Below are 12,568 nucleotides of genomic sequence, written 5' to 3' on the forward strand. Positions count from 1 at the left end.
GATTTGGACACTCTCAAATTGGGGAAGTTTGGTTATGGATCTGAGTCTATATCACAACTTTGCAGTTCAATCCTGGCTCTAGCCTAAGTTATACAATACTCAGTTCTTGCAGCTTTGACAAGATGGCTACTGTGTGACTTTTGTCAAGCTCAAAGATGCAAATTGCAGCTCAGTGTTTTCAAAAGTCAGTTCCAGTGGTTCAGCCAGCTGGTTTTAGAATGAAACCTTCTGTGAGCTTTAACACATAGCCATTGTGAGAATATGCTTATACCTCTCTCAAATGTAGCATTGTAGGTATTCTAATAGACCTGCTACTATTTGAACTAAGTGTTCTGTAGTAAGCATTCTTCCAGGAGGTTGTATGAATAATTTTTAGAATATGGGTAGTTCACAAACTGTGCCTGTTGACTATTCACTACTAAGAGTTAGAGACAGAAGCGGGCCAAGTAGTTAGGGCACTATTCTAGCACTCAGGAAACTAGGATTCAATTTCCTGCTCTGACACACTTTCAGCATGACTTTGGGCAAATCACTTGGCCCCTTTCTAGCTCATTCCCCACCTGTGAAATGCGGATAATAACCTATCCCTACCTCTCAGGGACAGGGCAAGGATAAATACGTTAAAGATTGGCAGGTGATCAGATACTGTGGTGATACGGGTTGCAAAAATACTTTAAAGAAAAATAATTGTGGTGTGTAATTGGTCATTGGTATTGTTTCTGCCCCCTGACTGGACGACTGAAACTCTTTAGAAGTGAATAATCCACTTCCAAAAGTTTCATAAATTTATATTGGGATTCATAACCATTTCCATGGATGCCAAGTACCCATCCAAATGTGTACAGATAATAAAAATAGTAAAAAATCCACAAATAGCAGCAAATCAGATGTATTCCCCCCCCCCACACATTATTCTACTAGTTCTAGTCCTCATATTGTTTCATACAAGTACCATTGCATGGATTGTATTTAGGCTATTGGGCCAGAGTTTTTGCTTCACCCAGATTATGCTTAGTGGACCATTATCTTAAACATTTTCATAACGATTTTCTGCTCGGTCCCCACCTTTTGACCCTGTCCTAAATTAGAGGAATTTAAGGGCCGCTCTACTTGTAATTTTCCCTCTGTTAATATTGACCGCTTCTTATCAACTGTGGAGAATAGGCCACTTCCACTTTGATTGAATTGGCCTCATTAGCACTGACCTCCAACGTGGTAAGGCAAATCCAATCTTTTCATGTGCTGTAAAATATATATATAGTGCTTACTGTATTTTTCACTCCATGCATCTGATGAAGTGGATTTTAGCCCACAAAAGCTTATACCCAAATAAATTTGTTAGGCTCTAAGATGCCACTGGGACTCCTCGTTGTTTTTGCTGATACAGACTAACACGGCTACCACTCTGAAATCTATGGGACCTGGCAACAGTTTCTAAGGTACCACCCAACTGGCAAAGAATAGTCAGTAAGCAGCACGCTTCGGTTTCTCCTGCTCCTCTTTGCTCTGCCCCTGACAGCCTCTGTCCCAGACACATTCCCTGCATTTCCATCCCCACCCTCATGTGGGTGAAAAAGCAGCTGGGTATGTGCTGTCTTTACTCCTACTGAGCTGTGTAAAGGAGAGGGGCGAGACAGAGCATTTGCCCTGATATGTTGTACCTCAATGGCCAGCAGCCCTGGGAGCTTCCTTCTGGATAGTAATGTGTATATTAAGTAACCATGAATTAAATTTTAGCTAGTGCAGTGAAAAATATTTGAGAGAGATTGGGTCTTGGTGGTAACTGTGTATTTCTTTTCACATCACTCTAGGGTCTGTTCCCAAGTTCACTGTGTGTACATATATGGCTGGGCGTGGATGCTGACAGAATCCCTTAGACAATGATGCTCATTATACCACAGTGAGGAACTCCTGTAGTTTTGCCATGTACTTTACTTACTGCAGATGCACAGTATCTAGCACCACTGCTCCTGTTCCCAGAAGTTTTGCTTATGGATCTTTGGATTTGGAAGATTTGGTACCACTGCCCTTTACTTTTTCTGTTATCACTGGGCCACCTGCTGCTCCTACTTCAGGAGACTACTAATAACATTTCTTTCTGAATGCAGTGAAGACTTATTTTTGAGAACAAGCACTGGTTATTCTACAGCAGGGGTTGGCAACCTTTCAGAAGTGGTGTGCCGAGTCTTCATTTATTCACTCTAATTTAAGGTTTCGTGTGCCAGAAATACATTTAGATGTTTTTAGAAGGTCTCTTTCTAAATATATAATATATAACTGAATTATTGTTGCATGTAAAGTAAATAAGGTTTTTAAAATGTTTAAGAAGCTTCATTTAAAATTAAATTAAAATGCAGATCTTATCAGTTTAGTGTGATCCTTGCCCTTGCTTTTCCTTGCTGAGTTTTCCAATGTCTGGCACATATTTGGATATTTTAAGCTGCACACAGGCTTCTGAGGGATCATCAGTTCTTGACCGGCTCTGAGTGGGACAGAGGACAGATTTCAAGTGTGAAAATACCTAGTCACACAAGTATGTGGATCCAAATGCTGAAAGCACTGCAAACGCAATTTTCTTCAAACAGTTAAATTTCACTGGCAGGGACATCCAGCAGGTCAGAATAGAGGCCCCATGATCTCTCTCAGTAGCTTCAAGTGCACTCTGCAGATCTCCAAACTTTGATGTCCACAATTCTGAGCTTTTTAACTGAATGAGCTACATTTTGAAATCTTTAACACCCAGCCACTGAAATACAGACAGATCCAAGTTGCTTTCATTGAATCTTTCAGGTTTAATTAGAAAAGAAAGCATTGGGCCAAATTGCTGGAAATCTTGAAAATTCTGATTCCAGTTCTTGCATGTACATTCTAATCTCAACGTCAAACACAGTGCGCTGTTCCACATGGCGTGATAGTGATGTAAGCAGCAAATCAGGACTTAAAAATATCCCAGTACAGTGGTGCTGGAACAATTTTTAAGGTGGGGTTGCTGAGCTGCACCCCCTCTTGCCCCTGTCTGCACCCCTCACTGCCCCAGGCTGGGGCCAGTGGGCCACAGCTGGGGCCGGCTGCAGAGCCCCAGGCTGGTAGCAGAGCCCCCAGACCAGTGGCGAGGACCTGGGGCCGGCAGATGGAACCCCAGCTGGCAAGGGGCCGGCGGCTAGTACCCCAGGCCAGGAGCGAAGCCCCTGAGACCAGTGGCCAAGACCTGGGCAGTGTGAGTGCCACTGAAAATGGGCTTGCGTACCATAGGTTGCCTACCCCTGTTCTACATGATACAAATATCTAGGGTGAAATCCTGGCCATATTGAAGCCCATGGGAGTTTTGACATTGACGAGGCCAGATTTCACTTTTAGTATCTGGAGAGAAGGGGGGGGGAGGAAACTTTGATAGTTTGTGGATCATACTCAATTACAAATCTTCACCTTAAAAGGTAAATATAAGCACTGGGGAGACGCAGCATTTAAAAAACAAAAAACAAAAACTAATTCCTACAGTTCTTCTAAAACTGGAAAGCTCCTGCATACAGCTTTTACTCCTTCCTCTATCCCTATCTCACCTGTGAAACAAAACAAATCTCACAGCATAAATAATGGGAACATGTAAGAACCAGCTGTTTTACTTTTTTCCAAAAAGGCTCAAAATTCCTCTCCCTCCCTTGGTTGCAATAAAACTAAAAAGTTACACAAAAAATTAAAATGTGCTTTTAACAAAAAATATTGCTGTGTTCAAAATCAGAAGTTGCTCTTCACACCCAGACTGGTTTCAGAAAATTCAAAATAATCTGCAAGAAACAAAAAGCTTTGCAAAATTCTGGGTCAGTGGCTCATTCTAGATTTCACCTGTCTTGTTTCTGCCATTATCAAATTTTCAGACCTTGAGATCCACCTCCTAAACTAGAAATCAGTTTTGTGATAGGAAATGCACTCAACAGGTGAATGGGAATAAAGATACACCTTTTCGTATACTAAATAAATTTAAACAGCCCAATTTATGTTTTAGTAATTCTAAACCTCTGAGGCTAGTGCAATCCTTCCTATTTAATGTCTCAGGAGTTTAAAACATGAGACCACCCACGCAGAAATTAACTAACAGGACTAGTGCTACATGAAGACGGTACTACGTGACAAGCTCCCCACCCCAATTATATTACAACAGACAAAGATAGTTCTGAAGGGAAGGGAGTGTGAGTCTCTGTGGAGGTGAAGGGAGCTGAGAGGAGAGAGAAGACAAGAGAATTAAAATTAATTTCTCATATTACCTATGCCTAATCCAAAGACCTTGGCAGAGAGAAGGGAGTGGGGTTAAATTCAGATCAAGACAACAAATAGCTAATTCCTTGGAAACGGAACCAGGAAAATACAACACACATTTTTTTAGGCAAACAAAGAATACAGAATGACCCACATGACTGCAGGCAGGGAGGCCTCTTAGTCCAGCATTCGGACTTGCAGTTTGGCTTTGCAAGTGCCATGGAGCTCCTAAAAGATTGGGTCCTAATATATCTAAGGCTAGCCCTGTAGAGAAGACAAGAGAGAGGTTTTTGAAGTACAACATATGGTCCAAGAAAATGAAAAAACGTGTATTCACTTTCATAAATGCTTTCTTGCTGACCATATCAAGCTTTGTAACATTTAGCAACTGAAGCTGCTAATGAGATTATATTTCAAGGAAAGTGTCCTTCCACTAAACAGAAACCCACCTCCTTCAAATTCAATATGACCAGTGTTTGTTATCAAGACCTATTAGCTTGTCTGTATTTGTTTACATTAGCTATGAGGCTTTGCTTCTTTCCTTAGCTAGTTTAGCAAGGAAGTAATATCTCATTAACTAGTGGGGTGTTTGCTCATAGAACTATTGCTCCATCCACACAGTAGGATTTGGGCATTTTCAGTGCTAGTTCAAGCACAGGTAAGATTGTGAGAAACTTCAAGCAACATGCTGCTCTTAATTGCACAGGTGACTTCGATGGGTGCTGCACCCATGGAACTGGCCTGGTCTGTTAATTTAAACCCATTTATTTAAACTGGGGCAAACTGCTGTGCCTGGGCACGCTTATTTCTGTGTAAGAGTGGCTTTCCCCAGTTTAGTTTAAGCTTGGTCGACCCTTGAAAGTTATATCAGCATAGCTGAGTCACTCAGGGGTGTGGTTTTTTCACACTCCTGGCCAACACAGCTATGCCAACATAGCTGTGTCTACACTGGGGGTTATGTCAATGGAAGAGTGCTTCCATCAATGGAGCTAATGTCACTGTGGGAAGGAGGTGGTGTTTCCCCAGGGACAGAATAACCCCTTCTGTTGATATGGCCTGCATAGCATATACATAGGTATGTCTGTAGGGTGTCCATAGTTTAAATATGTCCTCAGGTTGACTGAGAAGAGATTTAAGTTGTTCTCTATACCCAGCAGCTCTGACCCCGGATCTTTAGGGAAGAAAACCAGGGTATACAACGGCTTCTTGAAAACAACAGACTTTTTATATAACAATAGACAATATATATTTTAACTCCTCATTTTTCCCCCTCCAAGATGAAACAGAAAAGTGACTCAGGAAACACACATTCATGCATACATATATGAAGTAACTTAGGAGTTGATAACATTAAACCTGTACCTGAATGAGGCGTGGGATTGGCACTGAGGCGGATACCTCTGCTCCATCACCCTGATTGGATTCTTAAGACCTAAAAAAGAGAGAACAGACAAAGAGACATTAGTGAGGTGGATATCTGCCCATATAACCCTCAAACCAAATTTAGCTCTCAATGGCCAGAAGTAAAGCTCAGCTCTCTGCTTAGCTCTTCCTTGTACCACTCATGGCCTCACTAAGCGCTGTACATTCACTGGGGAAACCACTGCATGAGGAGGGGGATTGATTAGGCTTCATAGAATCATCGAGAGGGATGGCCTCTCTCTGGACATGGGCCTGGATCACTCCCGTGTCTGGATCTCAGAAGCAAACAGGGCAGAAGGAATCTGTTAATTCAGCAATAAATTAACTGCCTCCTAAAGTACCACTGCTTAGAGATGGTGGGACTCTGTAAAACACATCACACATAGAATTTATTGGGCAGTGGATGCAATAGCTGCTGGTGGCCTTCTGCCCTGGCAGACACAGGCAGCTGTGTGAGAATGCATTTGTGCATTCATGGGCAGGACAGAACCTTTGGAACGAACCACTGGAACAAGCCACTGAAGAAAAAAATATAGCATAATGTAAATAGATGCATTATATATATATATATATACACACACACACACACACACACACACACACTTTGGCTACAACTACACTGCATACATACATTAGAGACAAGGTGGGTAAGGTCAGATCTTTTATTGGACCAACTTCATTGGTGAAAGAGAGAAGATTTTGAGCTTACACAGAGCTCTTCTTCAGCTCTGTATAAGCTTGTCTTGCCTGGACCAACACAGATACAACACTGCAAACTTATATTAGAGCTACATAAATGTATATATCTGTGATGTTATAACATCCCCCTAAACTTTAATTCCATCTTCATGTAGCTTTTTGTTTGGGAGCATCTAATAGACTGACAAGTATACAGCTTTCAGAGTAGCAGCCATGTTAGTCTGTATCCGCAAAAAGAAAAGGAGGACTTGTGGCACCTTAGAAACTAATTTATTAAATTTGTTAGTCTCTAAGGTGCCACAAGTCCTCCTTTTCTTTTTATGTATACAGCTGTTACCACTTTATGCACCTATTATGGGGAGCACAATACACCGGTTTACACAACAATGGGCTGGGGATGCACTGAACAGTTGCAGGAGTTGACACTACTAGAAAAACTTAGCCTTTGACTGGTAAAGCTCTTTCACGTACATGAGAGTTGGAGGTCTAGACATTCAAGGATGACTATCCTAAGCTTGCAGGCTCTTATCAGGACTTACACACAGCATTTGTTCATAAAGTAACCTCTCTTCCCATATCATGCTTCCCACTTCCAAAGAAGCTGTCAGGGTTCCCTCCCCACTCTGAACTCTAGGGTACAGATGTGGGGACCCGCATGAAAGACCCCCTAAGCTGATTTCTACCAGCTTAGGTTAAAACTTCCCCAAGGCACAAATTCTTTGCCCTTGGACAGTATGTGGCCACCACCAAGTGATTTAACAAAGAATCAGGGAAAGGACCACTTGGAGTTCCTATTCCCCCAAAATATCCCCCCAAGCCCTTAAACCTCCTTTCCTGGGGAGGCTTGAGAATAATATCCTAACCAATTGGTTACAAAGTGACCGCAGACCCAAACCCCTGGGTCTTAGGACAACAGAGAAATCAGTCAGGTTCTTAAAAGAAGGATTTTATTTGAAAAAAAAAAAACCCAAAAAGGTAAAAATCACCTCTGTAAAATCAGGATGGAAAATAACTTTATAGGATAACAAAAGATTCAAAAACACAGCAGAACTTCCTCTAGGCTTAGTTTCAAAGTTACAAAAAACAGGAATAAACCTCCCTTCAGCAAAGGAAAAATTCACAAGCAGAACAAAAGATAATCTAACACGCCTTGCCTGGCTTTTGCTTACAGTTTTTGTAATACGAGAGACTTTTAGGATGGTTTATAGGAGAAGGAGTTTTCTGACCTGATGCTTCTCAAGAGAACACACACAACAAAGCCTCCCCCCACAAGATTTGAAAGTATCTTCTTTCCCCATTGGTCCATTTGGTCAGGTGCCAACCAGGTTATTTGAGCTTCTTAACTCCTTACAGGTAAGGAGGAATTCTAGGCTACCCTTAGCTATATGCTTATGACAGAAGCCCTTTTGTAACTTCACTTTTAGAAGTGATACCAGTCATAAAAAAATAGCTGGGAAACAAAGTATTTGGTGCATTTCCAGTGGATTAATTTTATATCTCAACTATTTCTTCATTGGTACTTATTCTTCCTGGCCTGGAGGATTCCTTGTTTGAGGGGCCATGATGACATATATTATCATGGGAGGAGAGTAATGTTACTAGAGGGCTATTTGCTATCAAGGGAGTAGTCACACCACCTGATGTTGGGGGACCTGCTAATCTCTAACTCAGTTCTAGCAATAAAGCTCTCACCCTTATGGATAACCTACCATTAAGCCTATCAAGATCCTAAGCTACGCTCCACACCTGCCTCTGATTTTTTAAATGTAAGTAGCTTTGAGGTCAATTTTTAGCAAAAATACTAGCTAACTGTTCTCCATCTATGCTCTCAGTTTATATGTCCATTTGAAACTGGATTAATTAAGAATAGACATGTGAGAAAATATTAAGAGAGTACTTCGAATCATCCAGAATGCCAGATCAAAAAGAGCTCCATTTCTTTTATTATCACTGGATGCAGAGAAAGCCTTTGATAGAACTTTGTTTCAAGTCCTGTCGCATGTGGCCTTTGACCCCCAGTTCCTTAAATGGACAATTGTTCTTTACATCAGCCCAAGGCCAGCTGTATAAATTAATGGGGTTAAATCTCCTCTATTTGAATTACCCAGTGGGACTAGGTAAGCATGACCAATCTCCTCTGTTTTTTGAACTGGCCATGAAGCCTTTTGTGCAGAGGCTATGGAACAATGAATCTATCACAGGAATAAAAAAATCCAGGAACACATCAGAAAATTACATTATATGCAGATAATGTAATATTTTTATCTAAACCAAATATTTCCTTAAAAATACTTGCTATAGAAATCCAGAACTTTGGGAAAGCATCTAGATTTAAAGTAAATTATGCCAAATCTGAAGCGTTAGCTATAAATTTGCCAGAAACTGAAAAGTCAGTCCTCCAGAAGACACTTGGGTACAAATGGGCAAAAATTGTATAAAATACCTGAGCATTCAAATCTCAAAAAACCTAGATGAACTCTGTGATTTAAATATCAAACCACTACCTCAGCAAATGAGAAGAAAGAATAGCCATAGTCAAAATGAACATTGTGCCAATATCTTCCTTGTTTCAAATTCTTTCTGTGATTATCCCAGATAAAACCTTAGCAGGAATACAGAAGATGTTTTTTAGAATTTAAGTGGTATAAGAAAAGACCATGAGTGAGTGCAGATACTTTGTACAGAGCCACTAAGCAGGGTGGACTAGCGGTTCCAAATGTGCTGGGGCACTATCAAGCCAGACAGCTCAAAGCAGCATTGGCATGGGGGTGCTCTTATCCAGCCAAATACTGGGTCTTTACAGAACAAGAAAATTGTGGCAGTATATATATTGCTAAACTAGCATGGATTATTAAAAAAAAATCATACTCATCAGAAATTTACAAACATCCTTTAGTAAAGGCTATTTTGTGTATATGGGATAGAAGTAATGATGAAATATTTTCCCTCAGCCCTGACATCTATTGCAAATAATCAAGATCTTAACCCAATTTGTGAATCAGAGAGCTTCAAAGATTGGGAGAGCCATGGCATTCACATGCTTGGCCAGCTATTCAGTAAAGAAACTTCTTTAACTTGTTTAGAGATCAAAATCTTTAGTTTAACTGGCCCTCTTGAACCAGTACTTCCAAGTCAAGCATTATGTTTCTCAACTCTCTAGAAAGCTTTCTGTATAAAACAGGCTAACTTTAATAGAACACGATGGCATCTGGTCAATTAGGAACCAACCCCCCTCCTAGATCCCACTAATTTATATCAGTCTTTGCCGACAGCTTTCCTACCAAAGTGTCCATATACGACACACTGGTAAAAATATGTGGATAGATATATCACCCCAGAGGAATGGTGGTTTGATCTGGAAAAGAGGTTTCAGTCTCCAGCACAATAAAGAAAAATTCTTGAAGATACTGTTTCAGTGGGACCTCACACCAGCGAGGTTAAAAAATGTTGGAGAAATTGTGGTGAAAGAGGAGATTTTATGCATATATGGTGATCATATCTAGTCTTTAGAGAACACTGGGATACAATCCGTAACCAAATAACACAAATTGTTGGATATTTATTACCAAATGATCCCTCGGTAATCATCCTGGGGCTTCCTAGCAAAAATGGTCACACAAGAGGAAATGTTGTTGCTTGAGTATTGGTAGCTTCTCACTGGAAAAAGAAAAATAGTTCAACCACAGAGGAATAGTTCAAAAAAATATGGGAGATTGTGGTTATGGAAAAATTAAACACACCAATTATGTACCCAGCAAAACAGACAGAGGAGCGATAGATAGCTAGATATTTGGTTACCTTTATTCAATATTTAGAGTACATTCATCTGGAAAACCCCCCCAGCACATCAATCCAATGTTTTGAATATTAACACACTGATAGACATGCCTGCTCTGTTGTGTTTATATTGAGATTTCACTCAACTTAATAAAATCTCTAGAAATGACATTTTGTCATGATGCTCACTCTGTAATATGGTAACACCCTGTTAAATAGAAAGATTTGATAACTATGTTCCTGTATAATATCTTTTTAAACAACAGACAACAGTTATAATGATTGTTCTGTTTTGGCTATTTACATGGCAATGATTTGTAAGCTTGTTGAAACTTCCTATATAAATAGTTTTTAAAATAGCCAAGTAGACATTTGGTTTTGGGCTCTGAAACCATCCTTCCCCAAGGCTTCAGAACCAGAACCTGAATGTCTACATGGCTATTTTTAGCACTGTAGCCTGAGGCTGAATCTGTAGACCTGGGCTCTGAGACTCTCTGCTATAGGTTTTTGTTTTGCCATGTAGATATAACCAGGGAGGTCAAGTGACTTGCCCAAGTTCACAGCAAGTGAGAGGCAGAGCAGGAAACAAAACAGATCTCTTGACTCCAGTCCCATGCTTTAACTACCAGTTAACACACCTGCTCTTTGTCCAAAGAACCTTACCATAGTTGGAAATACTATGCTCTCTGCTAGCCAAAATATTAAAGCAATCAAGCATCTATTCTGTTTGCCTTCACTGGCATCAGATCTCACTCAACCTTCTTAAAACTAGCCTGCCTCTTCTTATAGCTGTATTTCACTCTATTTGCCTGAAGCATCTTTTCATAGGATTGGATTGAGAGCCTCCACATCTAGAGCATTAAATCTACAAAGTGCCTGCCATCCACATTGGTCCTTATTAAACCATCAGCATACACCTTTCTCAGAATTACTGGGGCTCTCTCAGCAGTATTCTTAATCTGCGGGATCTAAGAAGTCAGCAGCAGCCCACCTCTTCCTCACTGTTAGGGCAGTTTCAAATGACCAATTCTTGTCTGATTTCAGAGTAGCAGCCGTGTTAGTCTGTATTCGCAAAAAGAAAAGGAGTACTTGTGGCACCTTAGAGACTAACAAATTTATTAGAGCATAAGCTTTCGTGAGCTACAGCTCACTTCATCGGATGCATTTGGTGGAAAATGCATCCGATGAAGTGAGCTGTAGCTCACGAAAGCTTATGCTCTAATAAATTTGTTAGTCTCTAAGGTGCCACAAGTACTCCTTTATTCTTGCCTGAGTTTCCACAAGCCAGAAGTGACACCGAGTACTGCCAATTTAATCCCGGGGGAACTTCACCAATTCAGCCACTTTAAAAGCATTTTCCCCCCCTTTATTGGAAGCTGGTAAATCAAAACACTACAAATAAAACACATAACAAGAGATTAGTGCATGCCTTCCAAACTACTTTTTCTATTTTTTTAAGATTAAATACAAAACAAATGATAAGTACACAGGAAAATAAGACCAACAAGAAATAAGAGTACAGCTTTGTGCAAAATACAGCACAATAGGACCAACAGTGCCTTGGGAACCATCCAGGTGTCCCCACCACTAATCTTGGAAAGATTTATGACTCACAGAGAGAACAAACAAGTCAATCATTGACATTAACTGATTGGTAAACATATGGACCAAAGGGCTCCCACAGAAAGTTGTACTCCAATGCCTTTTAATATTCTTATGGAAGAATTTGTATCAGTTGGTGGAAGATCATTATTGCTTGAACCAAGGAGGAGCCCTGCTTTGTCAGATTTTAATCACTGTCATTCTGCCCGGCATATGAAAAGCACTATGCACATTTTACTTTATCAAAAGGAGACAGCTTTGCTTAGTGATTTGGAGAACAGGGGTGGAAGTTAGGACTCCTTGGTCCTGGTCACAGCTCTGCCACTGATTTACTGTGCAAGCTTGGGCACCCCTCTGTGCCTAAATTTGCTGCTCTGTCAACAGTATCTACCTCACAGGAATATTCTGAGGCTTAATTCATTCATGTTCATAAGGGGGTTTGAGCGCCTCAGATAAAGGGCCAAATGTTCAATTGCTATAAATTGACATAGGTCCATTGCCTTCAGTGGAGCTATGCTGATTTTACACCAGCTGAGGCTCTGGTCTGAAACATGCTATATAAATACAAAATATTACTATTATTTATTGTGCGTCCTCTCATCTCATAGGAATCCCACTAATACACAGAATAGAGGATTAGGTCAGATCAATAAACCAGAAATTTTTCCTATGGATGAGAAAATAAATAAATAAGCACCCCAAATTAGAAAATCTGTTTCTAATACACCTACCAAGATGATCTCATCCCATTTAGATATGCCATTTTCCAGCAGGTCTGCAGACCAGCCAGCTTGTCTTTAAATCATCTGCTGGA

At 40.5% G+C, this 12,568-nt stretch overlaps 1 long non-coding RNA gene across 1 annotated transcript in view; it reads right to left on the reverse strand.

Moving 5' to 3' along the window:
* LOC119856132 overlaps positions 1-12,568 on the reverse strand; it is a 77,737-nt gene that overhangs the window by 53,414 nt on the left and 11,755 nt on the right. The window contains exon 2 of the long non-coding RNA XR_005293174.1: positions 5,617-5,686. This is a non-coding gene — a long non-coding RNA (uncharacterized LOC119856132). The remainder of the gene's footprint in view (positions 1-5,616; positions 5,687-12,568) is intronic.

The sequence above is a fragment of the Dermochelys coriacea genome, chromosome 5 (assembly GCF_009764565.3).
Source record: "Dermochelys coriacea isolate rDerCor1 chromosome 5, rDerCor1.pri.v4, whole genome shotgun sequence".
Lineage (NCBI taxonomy): Eukaryota > Metazoa > Chordata > Testudines > Dermochelyidae > Dermochelys > Dermochelys coriacea.